The sequence below is a fragment of the Papaver somniferum genome, chromosome 11, assembly GCF_003573695.1.
Source record: "Papaver somniferum cultivar HN1 chromosome 11, ASM357369v1, whole genome shotgun sequence".
Lineage (NCBI taxonomy): Eukaryota > Viridiplantae > Streptophyta > Magnoliopsida > Ranunculales > Papaveraceae > Papaver > Papaver somniferum.
The window spans coordinates 70,657,883-70,673,556 of NC_039368.1; positions in this window are offsets into that span (position 1 = coordinate 70,657,883).

Genomic DNA, 15,674 nt, shown 5'->3' on the forward strand with positions numbered 1-15,674 from the left:
ATTACCAATATGTGTGTTTAGTATAACCGCTCATGACTTGTTTATGTTCTTGGTAAAACTATTCACAAGGCATGACTTTTGTATTGGTATGACTTTTATTAGTGAAACCGATCTTAAGTAATCACCTGAGATGGTATGATCGATTTGTTGTAATTGGTATGACAAACTCTATGCAAAGGGGAACTGATCCTAGTAAGAGGTGCAACCGATCACAAAAGGGGAATCGATCCTTGTAAGAGGTGCAACAAGTTTCTAATTATTGGGAAATAATCCTATGAACATGTGCAACACGTTTTTAGACATTGGGAACCGATCCTACGGACATGTGCACCAAATACAAGTTAGATACCATATATATGTGGGAATCGATCCTAGTACCTAGTCAATGATGTGATTTCAAATTGAGTTATAGTAAAAAGTTCATTGTGACTTGTGAAAGCAGTCGATTTTAGACTTAATTTTAAAGCAAAGAAAATAAAGCAAATAAATGTTGATAGGTTGTGAAAATTATGGAGAGGATGGAGATAGGATTTCACCATTCATCAATACTTATGTGGTTCTAAATTAATTTATTTCATGCAATTTAAACAATTGATTCGATTCTAAAGTATTGCCAAAATCAGATTCCCAAAATATCAAATGTTAGTCGCAAGTATAACGCATCAAGAGTCTAAAACTAAGCATGCATCATCAAGAGAAAACACATTTGATTAATAAGAATCATTTAATTTATTTTTTATCAATGCAATTAATCATATAAAAATATTTCATAAATTTATAAAATAAATACTACCACATAATTCTTGAGAGAATGGCTTCCTCTGTCGCCCAAGAATTGGGTTTAGCTCATCATCAGGAAAACACGCTCAAAAGTTGATTTCATTGCTCAAATGGTTTTTACAAATGATGAAATGGGAGAAACAATGATAACCGGGTTTGTAACAGTTATATGTGTTACAAACATAAAAGAACGATAGAAGCGTACTGTCGCTGATTCTCGACCCACGGCTGTGTGTCGTTTCCACTGTTGAAAAACGACTGTCTTGGATGGTCTGTTCTTCGCGTTCTTCAGATAAGCAGCAGCAAAAAAATATTTCTGGAATTTGATTTTCTCGACTCTGTGATGCTCTATAATCTCCCAAACTTTCCGTAACCCTTCTATGATATTCCAGCACCTATTTATAACCCAGCAACAGCAAAATCTCACGTAATAACTTCATATAATTCTCCATTATTCTTCACGGCCAGTTTAGGAAATAATTCAGATTTTTGATCTCTACACGCGTTCTGAAGCTTCCAAATTTCCATATTTAACTCCTTCACACTCCAAATAGTTGTTAGGGTCTTCCAAACACGTGCAAACTCCTCTGCTGCTCGCGCAAATCCCGTGATATCCTCTTCCGAGAACCCTATTTTCTTCTCGTGAATTATCTAGCCAAATTTAGCCAATTAAATCACTCATGATAGTTTTGTTGGGACATATCAAAACTTCCCAACAAATTTCAGCCCTTTAATCGACCCAGAACTCCTTCAAATTTCAATCGAAAAATCACACAGTTCTGTTTTTATTTTCCCGCCAAAATTCAGTTTTGAAATGTTGAAGATGAAGTGCCCCTATTCTTTTCTGGGGTGCGAATAGCAGATGGGTGCTGAGGACAAATTTGGGTGTCGAGGATGAATTTGGGCTACGCATAACCTTGGGTGCCCCTTAGCCAAATCTGGGGTCCGTATAGCAAATGTCCTCCAGGGGTCCAAATAGCACTTTTTGAGCAACTTTTTCCACACAAGTGTATTTCTCCAAAAACACCTACACAAACATAAAAACACCATAATAAGTACAAAATCAAGCACTAGCAATAGAGACACTGAGGACAATTCAGACACAAAAATGTGTTTATCAAATACCCCCAAACTTATTATTTTCTAGTCCTCGAGCAAATGTAATATAAAATGACTACACTTAGCACGAGCAGCAAGCCGTTAAACCGCTAGGTGGCCCTAGCGGCGGAGTGTTGTCTCCGGAGGGTTTACCAGAGGTGTACCCACAAAACCTTTACTCCAGACCCTAGCTATCTACGCAGAACCTTGGAAGGAACTAAAGAATCTCCTTGGTTGGCATACAATCATTGACTATAGGAGGAAGTACCCTGATGCGAAATTCCAATTGTTGTACACGATTTTGCACTCAACATACTAAAATTCATATATAAGTGACAGAGCTCTACTCAGATAGTTCCTAGACATCATAACCGGAGTCAACCAGTCACATGGAAAGATTAAGAAGATAGATAAAGAGAAAAATAGATGGTTCAAAGTGAACGGTGTTTTCCATATCTGTCTGAAGGCCTCTGCCAAGATGAACCTATCCTAATGGACTGAGATACTGGTCTGACTAATATCAACACAACTAGCATATACAAGGGGACCAATGGTCGATAAACCTAACTCTAGGTCAACACAACTGGCATATACAAGGGCACCAATGGTCGACTTTATTGAATTTATTCCGGTTGGTCTGATGGTCTGGTCTCAAACTTTTTTTTTTTTTTTGGTATCTCAATCACCCTATTTCACCTAGAAATAGTAACAACTTGAGTCGTTTGCCCCACCAAATCACTTAAAAAATAAAAACAGAAGGGATTAGGATTCAACGAGTTATGGCGAAACTACCATGTTTTTTTTTAATCCTAACACCTGGGCTCTGTGCTTTTATGAATAGACTCTTTAGATGTTTCCATCTAATCAGATTGGTTCCTCAATTCCTACAACCAAGATGTTTCCATCCACTTAGATTGGTTAGTGCCAACCTTAATAAGCATAAATTTCTAAGCTCTGGAGTTTATTTATTGCAACTAAAAGCTAACAAAAAGTTTCTTCCCCACCAAAAATTGATCGGGTTGTCGTTCACTCTGACTTTATTGAGATTGATTTAGGCTTGAATATACAAAATACTAAAAACAAAGGAAAATATACAAAACAAGGTCACAGGATGAAGAGATACTAGGACGCAGGATTTCACTACTTTTCATATTCTTGTGGTTCAATCATTAATTCTAAACAATATAGCTCAAACTAAATAAGTTGTGACTCTAATTCTTTGCCAAAAATAGATTTCATAAAACATTAGTTGTAAGTTGTGAGCATGACACATCAAAAGTAATTAAAACCAAGCATGCGACATCAAACAAAATAACAAATAATTAGTAGAAATCATAAAGCAATTAAATCTATACAAAAAGTCATATACAGAATTAATTCATTTACCACAATCATGAAAAGTTGCTTCCTCCGTTGTCCCAGTAATGGGGTCTAGCTCCTCATGATAATACCAGAGACGATAATGTGATTAAATAAATTTATTTTATTAATCACCATTGGAGTTCTCACAATAAACCGTACAATCATTTTTCTAAAATAATAATAATCAGAAACAGTAGAAAATAGAATTAAAAATATTAAACTCCAAATGAAATAACGCTCTTGGCTCCGGACTGCCCCCTTATCAGTTAGGTGCCCCTTATCCAAAATTGAGAGTCCGAATAACATGTGTCCTCCGGGCGCCTATACCAACTTTTCGAGCCGAATTTTCCAAAAATGTTTATTTTCCAAAAATACCTACAAACACATAAAACACCATAATAAGTAGAAAATCGAGTACCAAAAATACTGAAAATTGAGGACAACTCGGTCACAAAAATGTGTCTATCAGTCAACCAAGTTTTGGTAACTAGTGTGACTAATTCTAGTACCCAGATGGAGGTGGACCGAAACTTGTGTTTGGTAGAACCATGAAACCCATGTTTGGTGATTTGATAGGATAATCAATCACGTAGGTCTTGGAAGTCAGATGAACTAATTATAAACTTGTTTGCAAGTGTGGAAAATCGGTTCCAACATTGTACGTATGAAAAAGGACTTACAAAGTAAAGATGTCGACATACTTTGAACATGTGCAGTGACGCTTATCTTTTATTGTTCAAAGATATTCCTTAATAGCTAAAGGATAATCCCAGAATCGAAAATAAATTGAGAATATTTTAATTAAGTTTTTTAATTTTATATTTGGAAAATAAAAATTCGTAATGTGCACTTACTAGATGGATATTTTCTAAGAGATTTCGGTCAATATTTGGACAGTGCATTTCCAAAAATTATGGAAACCGAATTTGGTAATGTATTGCGTATCTTGAGAATATTTTCGGTTTTGGAAATTCCTTGGTGTCCAAACTTCCTTTGTCTATAAATATTGAAGTTTGAATTTCAAGCAAACTAATCCTCAGAGCCAGCAAAACTACCTAGTTATGTTGTTACTGGTGGAGCCGCCTATTCAGAGAGGAAAGTAACCTAATTAGGCGAAATCTCTTACGGCCGCTCAGTTCAAAGACTTCTTTGGGATTGAGAAGCTCTATTAGTACCGTTGGTGGGAAACTAGATAATTGCAGTTTATCTTTTGTTTTCGATTGATTTGATTGACTAACGGTTATTGAACTTTGATTGCACCTAGTTTGTTTATGCTTGGGAATCTTCTCTTCTGATATAAGATTCACTCAAACTAGATCGAAGTTTCGACGAGGATCTTTAGATTGTTTGTATATCTAAAGACATCTTGTGATAATCCATTGTTAACAGACTCCGTTCTGTGTGTAATTGATCACAAGAGATTCAAGTTGATTGTGTGCAGGTGTTTATTGAAGATCTAAGAAGATTTGAATACGAATAAGATTTCTGATTTGGGTTCATGATCTTTGGTGTGCACAATACTTGTTTCGGGTAAAGAGGATCGAACTATAATCGGTTTATCTTTTTGATAGATTTGATTGATTAATTGAGTAGATCGGCATCAATACGTTTCTTTGTGATTAAAAGTATTGATTGCAAAATCTTAACAATTACTTAGGTAGTTGTTATTGGATAAATCTAAGGACCTGGCAAAGGAGTTTATTGGGATAAACATAAGATCCTTTTGTCGAACTCATATCACTTGATTGAAAAGAGTTGTTACCGAACAGATTTGTTGTTCCTTTACTGTTTGGACTACGAACCAAAGGAATTGTTCCAAGTGCGTGACTTACTGCAAGTTGGAGGTACTTACTGCAAGTTGGAGGCGTAGGGATACAAATGGAACTAAGTGAAGTATAGATTTAGTTGCTTGGTCTTAACTATACGAAGTTGGTTTGATTTTTTATAACGGCTTAATCCTGAGAATATTCAATTCTGGACAAGGTCCCGGGGTTTTTCTGCATTTGCGCTTTCCTCATTAACAAAATCTTGTTGTCTCATTTAAATTTTATTTTCCGCAATTATAATTGTTGTTATTATAATTTAAATTAAATTACACAAACGTTAATTTCTATTTACTTGATATCAATCCTATTGTGCTTGGTTAAGTACGACCTTTTATCAAGTAAACATACTTCGTTGTTGTATTGTCTCGATCTCGTATTCATAGACGATCACACGAAGTGTGAACCGATTAGTTGTATTTTCTCAACTCGTTCCATAGATAATCACTTTCGGAAAGAGGACTTATAGGTGGAAAAGTTTTATATTGACGTATATTTGGGTAGCCTCGTCTTTTCAATTGGTATCAGAGCAGGCAAACACGAAAATATCTCTGTGTTTGGTGCGATCCAACCTATAAGAAAATGAATCTATTGAGCGATTCAATTAACGTAACAGCAAGATTTGACTACTTCAAAAAATCGTGGTGGAAGACACGAATGAAGTACTTAATACTCTTATTCCTAAATGTATTAGGAATTGGAATTATGTCTATGTTTGTCTTGGGTGACTTACATATTCCTTTGGATCAGATATAGATGTATATCATTGTGTTTGATACTAACTGCAACAATGATACAATTCTCTATGTGACAGGATGTATCTTGAAAATGCATAAGATTTCTCTTAGAATTTCTCAGTATTATATGAACCATGACCGTTGTGTTCTTGAAAAATCTGGAATCTTAAATATATTTTGGATGAACTACCAAAGTATATGTATGTACATTTTCAGATCTAAGATTGTCAATGTATCGCTACCTAGGATGCGATTTTGGATTGCTTCTTTGAATTTTCACGAAGAAGCTCTTAGTCCGATTTCACAAAATCGAAGCTTTCCCATCGAAATCTTGTTGATGTTCCAGGGATGATTATTCAGAATCATCACCGTTGTTCTCATTGCTCTGTTGACTGCTATCGTCGTCGTTGTCGATGCCCATCTCATGATCGCTGTAATCATTGCTATATTGACTGCCTGTTTCAGTTGCACTTCCATAAACTTCATCACCTGCATCTTCACTTCCTTCATCATCTTCATTCTCTTCCTCCAAATCTCCAACCTCAACTGGTTCACCATTCTCATCAACACCATCAATTGTTTCTCTATCAGAATCAACATTTAATCTCTCATTCATGGTTCTTGCAAAAAGCCTACGGATTGTTTTTTCTACTAAGAACCTTTCATACCATGCATCCTCAATCTTCTTTTATCTCTTCCTCCTTTGTTTATATTTCTCAGAATTTCTCTCATGATCATCACTTCTCTCAAAATCATTCTCTTTCTCTTCATAATCACTTGAGGTTGCACTGCGGGTCTTTCTCCAAACAAATCTGCTCCTTCTCCCCTCATCTCTCTCCTCTCTTTCTATGGCTTTCATCACATCTCTTGCAATTCTCTTCCTCTTCCATTGTTCATACAGTGGAGCATTTTCCTGACGAACTCTTTCGAACTCAATCAGACGATTTCTCTCGTCAATCTCTTGTTGCACAAAATCCATCAAATTCTCCAACTCTCTAGTAGAGAGAGTCTTGGAAACTTTCTTGGCGAACTTAAAAGGTGCAGAAGGCTGATTATCTTCGTTAGCATTGTTTCCTCCTAGATCACCCATTATCTCTAATCTATGTTTTCTTTTCTTAATTTCCTTGCCTAATTTAGGATGATTTTGTGTGTTTTGGAAATTCTCTGTTTAATTTCCTTTTGTAGAGAAGATGACATTCCTACAAGGAATGAGTTTTCAGTTAATAATTCTATTAACAATGGATTGCTTCATACACCTCACAAATGATTTAATGAAGCAGGTGATCTTTTGAAATATTACAGAGTTTATGATTCTAACGGTATTTTTAACAAATATCATGTTTTGTTCTAATTTATTTCTGCATACTCTAGTAGAAAATTCTTGAGTGAATTTCAAGTGATGTTATCAATCTCTGATAATAAAAGAGTAAACAGATTTTTGGACAAAAACATGGAATCAATCCAAGATAAAGATCCAGATCATGAAAAACCGATTTTCCAAAAGAAAGACCTAGATACAAAATCGGAATTGTTTCCCCACAAGCCTTGGTTTCAGATTTTGGCAGATTTTCCTAAAGCAGTTATTTCCGGTTTTTGATATTTATTCTTCCTATAAAAGATAATCTCTTGCTATGTTTACAAACATATTGGGGAAGATTGATCAAAACCGTAACTAGGGTTTTACATATTTTCACAAATACGAGGAAAAGAAAATCCGGTGGCACATCCTCTAATGATCGGTTCAGATGGGATGACATTGATAGGATCAGATTTCCTAATAGTATTGATGACAAGCATGAATTTACTCGTTTTGTTGACGGCTCATGTTGTAGGAAATACAAAACTCTTAAGGGAATGGAATTCACCACTGAAAAGATATTTGATCCAGATGCCCAAGATAAGGATTATGTGAAGTTTTTTCAAGATCCGAACTGGGGAAAGCTTTTTGATTTTGAGAAATTTTCACATGATATGGTAAGAGTTTTTTATGTGAATATTCATAATGTTGATCATAAAAATCTTACCTTTGTTACTCTTGTTGGTCGAGGACTCTACTATGTTGATCGTAAAACAATATCTAATGCTATTAATTACAATGGGGAATGTAATCACCTGATTACTGGAGTTGAAATTGAACATGGTACCATTTCAACACATCTCATTGGAAGATCAACAGAGTGGGAAAATGGTAGACTACCAACAAAAGATATACCCTTCCACCTAAGGGTATTCGGTAAACTTGCTTTAGCTACCCTATTTGCATGTACAAGAGATAAGTCAGTTTGGGATAAGGATTTTGTTGAATTCGTCTATTTCCTGTTGAAAGGAGATTCTCAAATTGATCTCTGCAGAATTATTGTTAGCCAAACGATCAAAATCTCATATTCTATTTCCTCCCAAGGAATAAAGAGACATCTCGATTTTCCATGTATAATCACAAAGATTTGTGAATTCATTGCGGGAGATGATTTTGCTGACATGAGAGGCATTACGACTGTCTCTAATAGAATTATATCTCAAATTATTGGAGGTCAATCCATTAATAAAATGGTTGAAAGGATTTCACTAAATTCTAACAACAAGTCTCTGCTAGTTCATCTTGAAACTCTTGGTAAACAACTTGACTATTTTTAGAAACAGTTGGGCTTTGCTGCTCGAAAAGATCCAGAAACTCTTAAAGGAATTCCAAAGATTGAATCAGAGTTTTGGAACCAAGAATTGAAAATAGAAGAAGAGCATCAAATATTACTTGATCTCAAGGAATGTTCCTCCCAGTAATTATTTCAAAAGTGAGAGAAATATACTTTAGGTTTTGATTATTTCAAAAGTGAGAGTAATTATTATGAATAAAACTATCTTATTTATGAATAAAATTATTAGTTTATAATTTTTCTTGTGATAGTTTTCGTTTACATAGCCCGTGCTTAAATGCGTTATATTATTGCTATGTATGTTTATGGGATGTTTTATTTCGGTTTTCATAACCTTGATATTCGATCTTATATTGTGTGAACCCTTATGGTTTGGGTGACTTTTTGATTTAGCAGGATTAAGTTCTAAACCATGTTGGTAGGCTTTATCAAAGGATCATGAGGGGTTTTGATTGAAACAATATGTGAAAAAGTCACAATATGTTGAATCGTTTGGTTTAGCATAAAAGCATATGTGTTTCGGGGTTTTCAACTTTTGCTATGCATAAGTTAAAACCGGTTTTCAACCTTTCTCTGGTAAAGGTTGGTTTTTGTTGTTCTTTTGTCTTGCAAGAGGATGACAACATAATGATATTTTGGTATCAATTCTCCATAGGAAGATGCAAACATTATTGGAGAAGAGGATGCAAAATTTGAGGTAACGACTTTGTTAGTTAATCGTTTTTCTATTTAAGAAAAGCCTAATTTTATTGCATATATTTATTGCTTTTGCTTAACAAAATTTCGGTACAATTGATATTCCATTATTTGTGTATGGATGTGTGTGTGATTCAATTGTTTCCGGTTAAGCAAAACTATTTTTATCTTGCTTTATTGTTTGGTATCAATTGTTTAGGCTTACAAAATTTCGGTGCAATTGTGGTACTTTAATGTCTATGTTGTTTCAATTGCTTCCGGTTGAGGTAAATAATTATGCAAGTTGATTTATTTGGTTTGTATGAATTTTTTATGGCTTAACAAAAGAGTTTTCGGGATGAATTATTTAGTCCGATTCGATTCCGGATAAGAGAAACTAAGTTAATTCTGATCTTAGTTAGACTTATCAAAGTGGAGGTTTCGGTTATTCAGTCTAATCGAATGCCTTAACAAGAAATGCTAGTTAACTAACCTAGTACTTGTCTTGTTTAAAATTGAAAGGTTTATGTTATTGATGAGAATAACTAGAGCCTGATGAGAAAAATAGAGTAAATTCTAATCTTTATTTTGGTCTTATCGAACAAGCGGTTGTATTTGTACAATCGGTTTAGCAAAGGAACTAAGATGCTTAGTCGATTTTTGGTTTGCTAAACTATTAGGGAAAATTGCTTCGGGAAATTGTTTCCTTGGTAACATATCAAAACAAAATTACTTTGTAGTTTCGGTTTTGATATTGGTTATCAAAAATGGTGTGTGGAACCCTCATGCTTGACTCTTGTAGGTTTTGCAAGTCTTGTGAGATTTGTAAGATCATTTCGGTTTGTTCTTTTATTTGCTCGTACCTTTGTCATTTTGTGCCAAAAAGGGGGAGAAATATATGGAGTAAACAAGTGATACTTATATTGATTTGTATTGATTTGGTATCACTAAGGGAAAGGAAAATGATGCTTAAACGTTATATCCAACAAAATAGTAAAGCATAGACTAAGGGGGAGTAACATATCATATGATGAGAATAACAAAGACGTGTGGATTGAAAATCTACCTTTAGGGGGAGTATTAACTTTGTTATTATGATGTCAACAGCGGTATTTAAAAGATTGAATGTATACATATTATTGTGTTGTTGAATTTGGGAATCAAGAGTATGTTTAACGAATTCTTTTAATTTGTTTATCCATATTATGTAAGAGTTTTGTCACTAAAATTGACAAAGGGGGAGATTGTTAAAGTATAGCTCGGTTGAACCCACCAAGCGTTGGTATGTCAAGTTTGGTTGTCATATTTTAGTGAATCAAAACTCATTTAAAGAGTCGCTTGATTATATACTAGAGTCAACTTTGTATAGGTTAGCTTGAAAGTATTAGGATATGAGACATTACAAGTATTACATGAAGACTTGAAGAATGTGAATAAGTAAGGAGCTACAACGACGACATCATCCTTCCACTTGAGGTTAGTAGTATTTGACTTGAACTTTTTTATTTCCCTAACGTATCTTTCAAGTCATCCATATTGAAAACATAACTGCGAAGATGGGAATGATTATGGTCCAGTTAGACATAGTATTAAGGAATACAATACGAAGTATAAGGCTTATCTTTTGAACTTCGTATATAAGACATCGACATAATCGTATGAATGCTATTGTGATTATGTATGGGTATGAGGTGAAGATTTCGTCCTAGGAAACAATGTTTTACATTCGTTTAAAGGAAGTAAATTCATGAACTTGTTTTATGAATCGAAAGGGAAATCGCTAGGCTTATTGGTATCGTTATTCATTGCCAATATTTTGAATTACCAATATGTGTGTTTAGTATAACCGCTCATGACTTTCTTATGTTCTTGGTAAAAATATTCACAAGGCCTGACTTTTGTATTGGTATGACTTTTATTAGTGAAACCGATCTTAAGTAATCACCTGAGGTGGTATGATCGATTTATTGTAATTGGTATGACCAAATCTAGGCAAAAGGGAACCAATCCTAGTAAGATGTGCAACCGATCAAAAAAGGGGAATCGATCCTTGTAAGAGTTGCAACAAGTTTCTAATTATTGGGAACCGATCCTATGAACATGTGCAACACGTTTTTAGACATTGGGAACCGAACCTACAGACATGTGCACCAAATACAAGTTAGATACCATATATATATGGGAACTGATCCTCGTACCTAGTCAACCAAGTTTTGGTAACTAGTGTGACTAATTCTAGTACCCACATGGAAGTAGAACCGAAACTTGTTTTGGTAGAAACGTGAAACCCATGTTTGGTGATTTGATAGGATAATCAATCACGTCGTTCTTGGAAGTCAGGTGAACCAATTATAAACTTGTTTGGAAGTGTGGGAAATCGGTTCCAAGATTGTAAGTATGAAAAAAGACTTACAAAGTAAAGATGTCGACATACTTTGAACATGTGCAGTAATGCTTGTTTTTTATTGTTCAAAGATATTCCTTAATAGCTAAAGGAGAATCCCGGATCGAAAATAAATTAAGAATCTTTTAATTAAGGTTTTTAATTTTATATTTGGAAAATAAAAATTAGTAATGTGCATATACTAGTTGGAGATTTTCTAAGAGATTTCGGTCAATATTTGGACAATGCATTTCCAGGAATTATGGAAACCGAATTTGGTAATATATTGCATATATTAAGAATATTTTCGGTTTTGGAAATTCCTTGGTGTCCAGACTTCCTTGGTTTATAAATATTGAAGTTTGCATTTCAAGCAAACTAATCCTCGAAAACCAGCAAAACTACCTAGTTGTGTTGTTACTGGTGGAGCCGCCTATTCGGAGAGGAAAATAACCTAATTATGAGAAATCTCTTACGACCGCTCGGTTTAACTTCTTTGGGATTGAGAAGCTCTATTAGTACCGTTGGTGGGAAACTAGATAATTGTAGTTTATCTTTTGTTTTCGATTGATTTGATTGACTAATGGTTGTTGAACTTTGATTGCACCTAGTTTGTTTACGCTTGAGAATCTTCTCTTCTGATATAAGATTCACTCAAACTAGATCAAATTTTCGACGTGGATCTTTAGACCGTTTGTAGATCTAAAGACGTCTTGTGATAATCCATTGTTAATAGACTTCGTTCTGTGTGTGATTGATCACAAGAGATTCAAATTGATTGTGTGCAGGTGTTTATTGAAGATCTAAGAAGATTTGAAGACGAAGAAGATTTCTGATTTGGGTTCATAATCTTTGGTGTGCACAATACTAGTGTCGGGTAAAGAGGATCCAATTATAATCGGTTTATCTTTGTGATAGATTTGATTGGGTTGATGGTGGTTTTTAGTTCAGGGTTAAATTTGTAAACCTTGCGTTTAATATGTCGTCACTCTGCAAAAAAACAGAGCCATGTAAAAGTGATGAGTGTTCAACCTCTTCACTGGCGCATTTATTGAGAAACTCAATATTTTCTTATGAAATTTACCTAGAATGGTGCATGTAGCAACAATCCCAGATATTCTGTAAATTTCGGCACCTTTCCCTGCCTGTATTATAAGTTTCTTTTAATACTTTCTGTGATATGTTCCCCGGCCGAACCCTTAATATTGATATGGCATGACAATTTGTGTTCACTCGCAGCAGAGTAGCGTGGATTTCCAAGTATCGAGGTTAAGGTCCTTGCATAAAAGTACTGAATCAGAGAGCATACATCTCTTTGGCAATAAACTTAAAGAACTCTGTGTCAACATATAGAATTCAATCAATTTTGTGATAATTCACAAGATTCAAATATTACCCTGATTAATTTGCAGAAATTAGGGTTTTGCGTCTTGCGCAATATATTAGACCCCGTTGGTCAAAATTAAGCTTAGGCGAACTAAGCAATTAATCCTCCATGGATTAGTAGGTGCAAAATCCTACCCAAAATCAGAAAACAAGAAATAAAAAGAAGCCACGGAATAGGAGCAGCACCAAAGGGTGCCTTACGCCAGTCGACGCCATTTGCAATTGGCCACGCCCCATGTTGCCCGGACGGCCTTATTTCCACGTCGACCAATCAGGTCGCCTTAAACTCGCCACACGTTGGTTGGGCCCATATTTGCCGGTCCTATTTCCCATCGACCAATCAGGTCGCTTTAAATCCTCCACACGCACACTAGAAGTGTGGACACGCCCATGCTTGGCAGGCCCTCTTATATTAACCAGTCACGTTGCTATAAACTTGCCACAGTGTTAAAAAAAAAAGGGAAACTGCGCCAGATGGTCACAAAGCCAATTGGCTTTCCAAAAACCACGCCAACATGCCAAACGTGCCATGTTGCGCCAATAAGTTGAGCGACATTCCAACATGCCACTCCGCCACGCCAAACATGCCACTTTGTGGCAGCATGCCAACGTGTCGTAAATAGCGCCCTACATGCTAACCTACCTCATGTTCGTGGCCAACACCATGATGTGCTTAAATTAAGGTTTTCTAGTCAGAAGCACGACTCTGCTTTAGGCGCATTAATCAAAACCCTAATTTCCAGTTGTGGCTCAAATCACGCCACTTTGGGCCCCACAACATGCCACGAGCCATGCAGAACCCAGAAAACCCTGGGAATGGCGATATATCATAGACATTCATAGCAACTCTTGCTCCTGTGGCCGTTTCCACATTCTGGCCTTACTATAGTTCCTTTGGCATGACTATGGCGATGTTTGCACCCAAAGCGTCACCATGCTGCGGCCGCATGCCAAAATCTAATTTAGGCGAAGTTGCTACGCCAACCAAGCCAAATCATGCTACCCAGAGCATTGGGATTGATGTGGCAACTAGAACTAATGCTGCCAAGCCATATTTGAGTCTAACACCAATATGACAAAATCTAGCGGCCATCGCTACGCCAGGCGCTACTTGCACCACTGTGCCACTGACATGCACTAATTATGCCAACATGCCATTGTGCCACTGGCATGCGCTAAATATGTCACTACGCCATTGGCATGTACCAATGACGCCACTGTGCTATTATTAGGCACCATCAGAATGTGGCCATAATCAATGGCCACCCTTTCTCATGAGTTATAATCTCAGCCGTCGCCACATAATTGACAGGCTTGTGGCAAGTCTTAGGTGACCAGCCAAGACAAGCCTTAGGTGACCAGCCAAGACAAGCCTAATAACGCCACATGCTATTCTCCTGCGGAAAGTCTCTTGACTTTGACTTTCCACACATAGCAATCTGCTACACGTTTTTCACGAAAAACACTCGAGACATCAAACATGTCACAAACTGGGGGATACTCATCAGGGAATTGGTATGGAGGTTTACAGCGTGCGGCGTGCAACACGCCCATTATAAGAAAGTTTCAGAAAGTAGGGCAGTTAGTGGCGGCAAGAAGTAGTGGGTATAAACTAACCCGTCTCTTTCATAGTGGGAACGTGGTTTTCTGGCATTTACACACGACCCCACTTCTCCATCATTCAATCATTCCCACTTTCTACGAGATCAGGGTGCGTTCAATATGACTTGTATAAATAGGTTATACTTATTTCAACCAAACGACAACAGTTTTTTTAACAACAATACAGTATCCAGAAAAACACCAAAGAACTGATAGCTTACATTCCGCAAGCCAGTTCCACATTCTGATACAAGTCATAAAAAAGCCACACCTTCAGAATGAACCATTCTGATCTCAACACCTTCTTCGCTTCCCTCCATAAGACCAACCCTTCTCCTTCACTTTGTGACCGAAGCAAGACTGGAACGACCATTTCTTGGTTTAGGCCAGGATTGTACAATTGATCTCTCGAATTTAAAGTACTCCCGCGCAGTGCATTTTTTTAAGGTCTAGGCTCGTTTCTCATCCACACACCCAAATTTACCAAAACCAGCAGAAACAGTTTTTACCCATAAACAACTGGCAACCACAATGGGAGATTAATCCCTCGGTTGCAAAATTAATTCCCAATCTTCAATTTCATTTTTTCAAACCCAATTTCAAGATGGTAAAGCTCAGATCCGGGTCAGCAACAAACCCCGAGGCCACCGGCGCTGAAAACGCCATTGGTACCAACGTTCCTTCCAGTGACATCAATGTACCACCTGTCATCATGATCAACACTAGCGACACAAGAAGCATTCTCTCATGCGTTACATCTCCGATCACTATGGCCAGAGCCGCTGCCGCCACCCCCAATATTTATTCAAACGTGACGCCCCCAGTTGTCACCAGAGCCGTCGCCACTCCACCACCGGGACGAGAGTATGGAGGAACCAGAGGAGTCCAACCCCTATCACCATTGTTGATTTGATGGAAAGACAGGAAGTTCTTTCTAAGGCTCAGACGGACATGGCTTCAACTCAGAAGGAGGTGCTTACTTTCTTCAAGACACTAACGGAGCGGTTACCGCAGGAACCACGCCGACCAGAGCCAATGTGGAGCATTTTTAATACCCCTGGCGCCAGTACCTCAGCAGGGCGCACCCTTGTAGATGAAGAGGCCCGCCCATTGGAGAGGAATCAGCCATCCAATTTCATCACACGTGAAGATTTGGAACGACTTCTATGAAATCGAG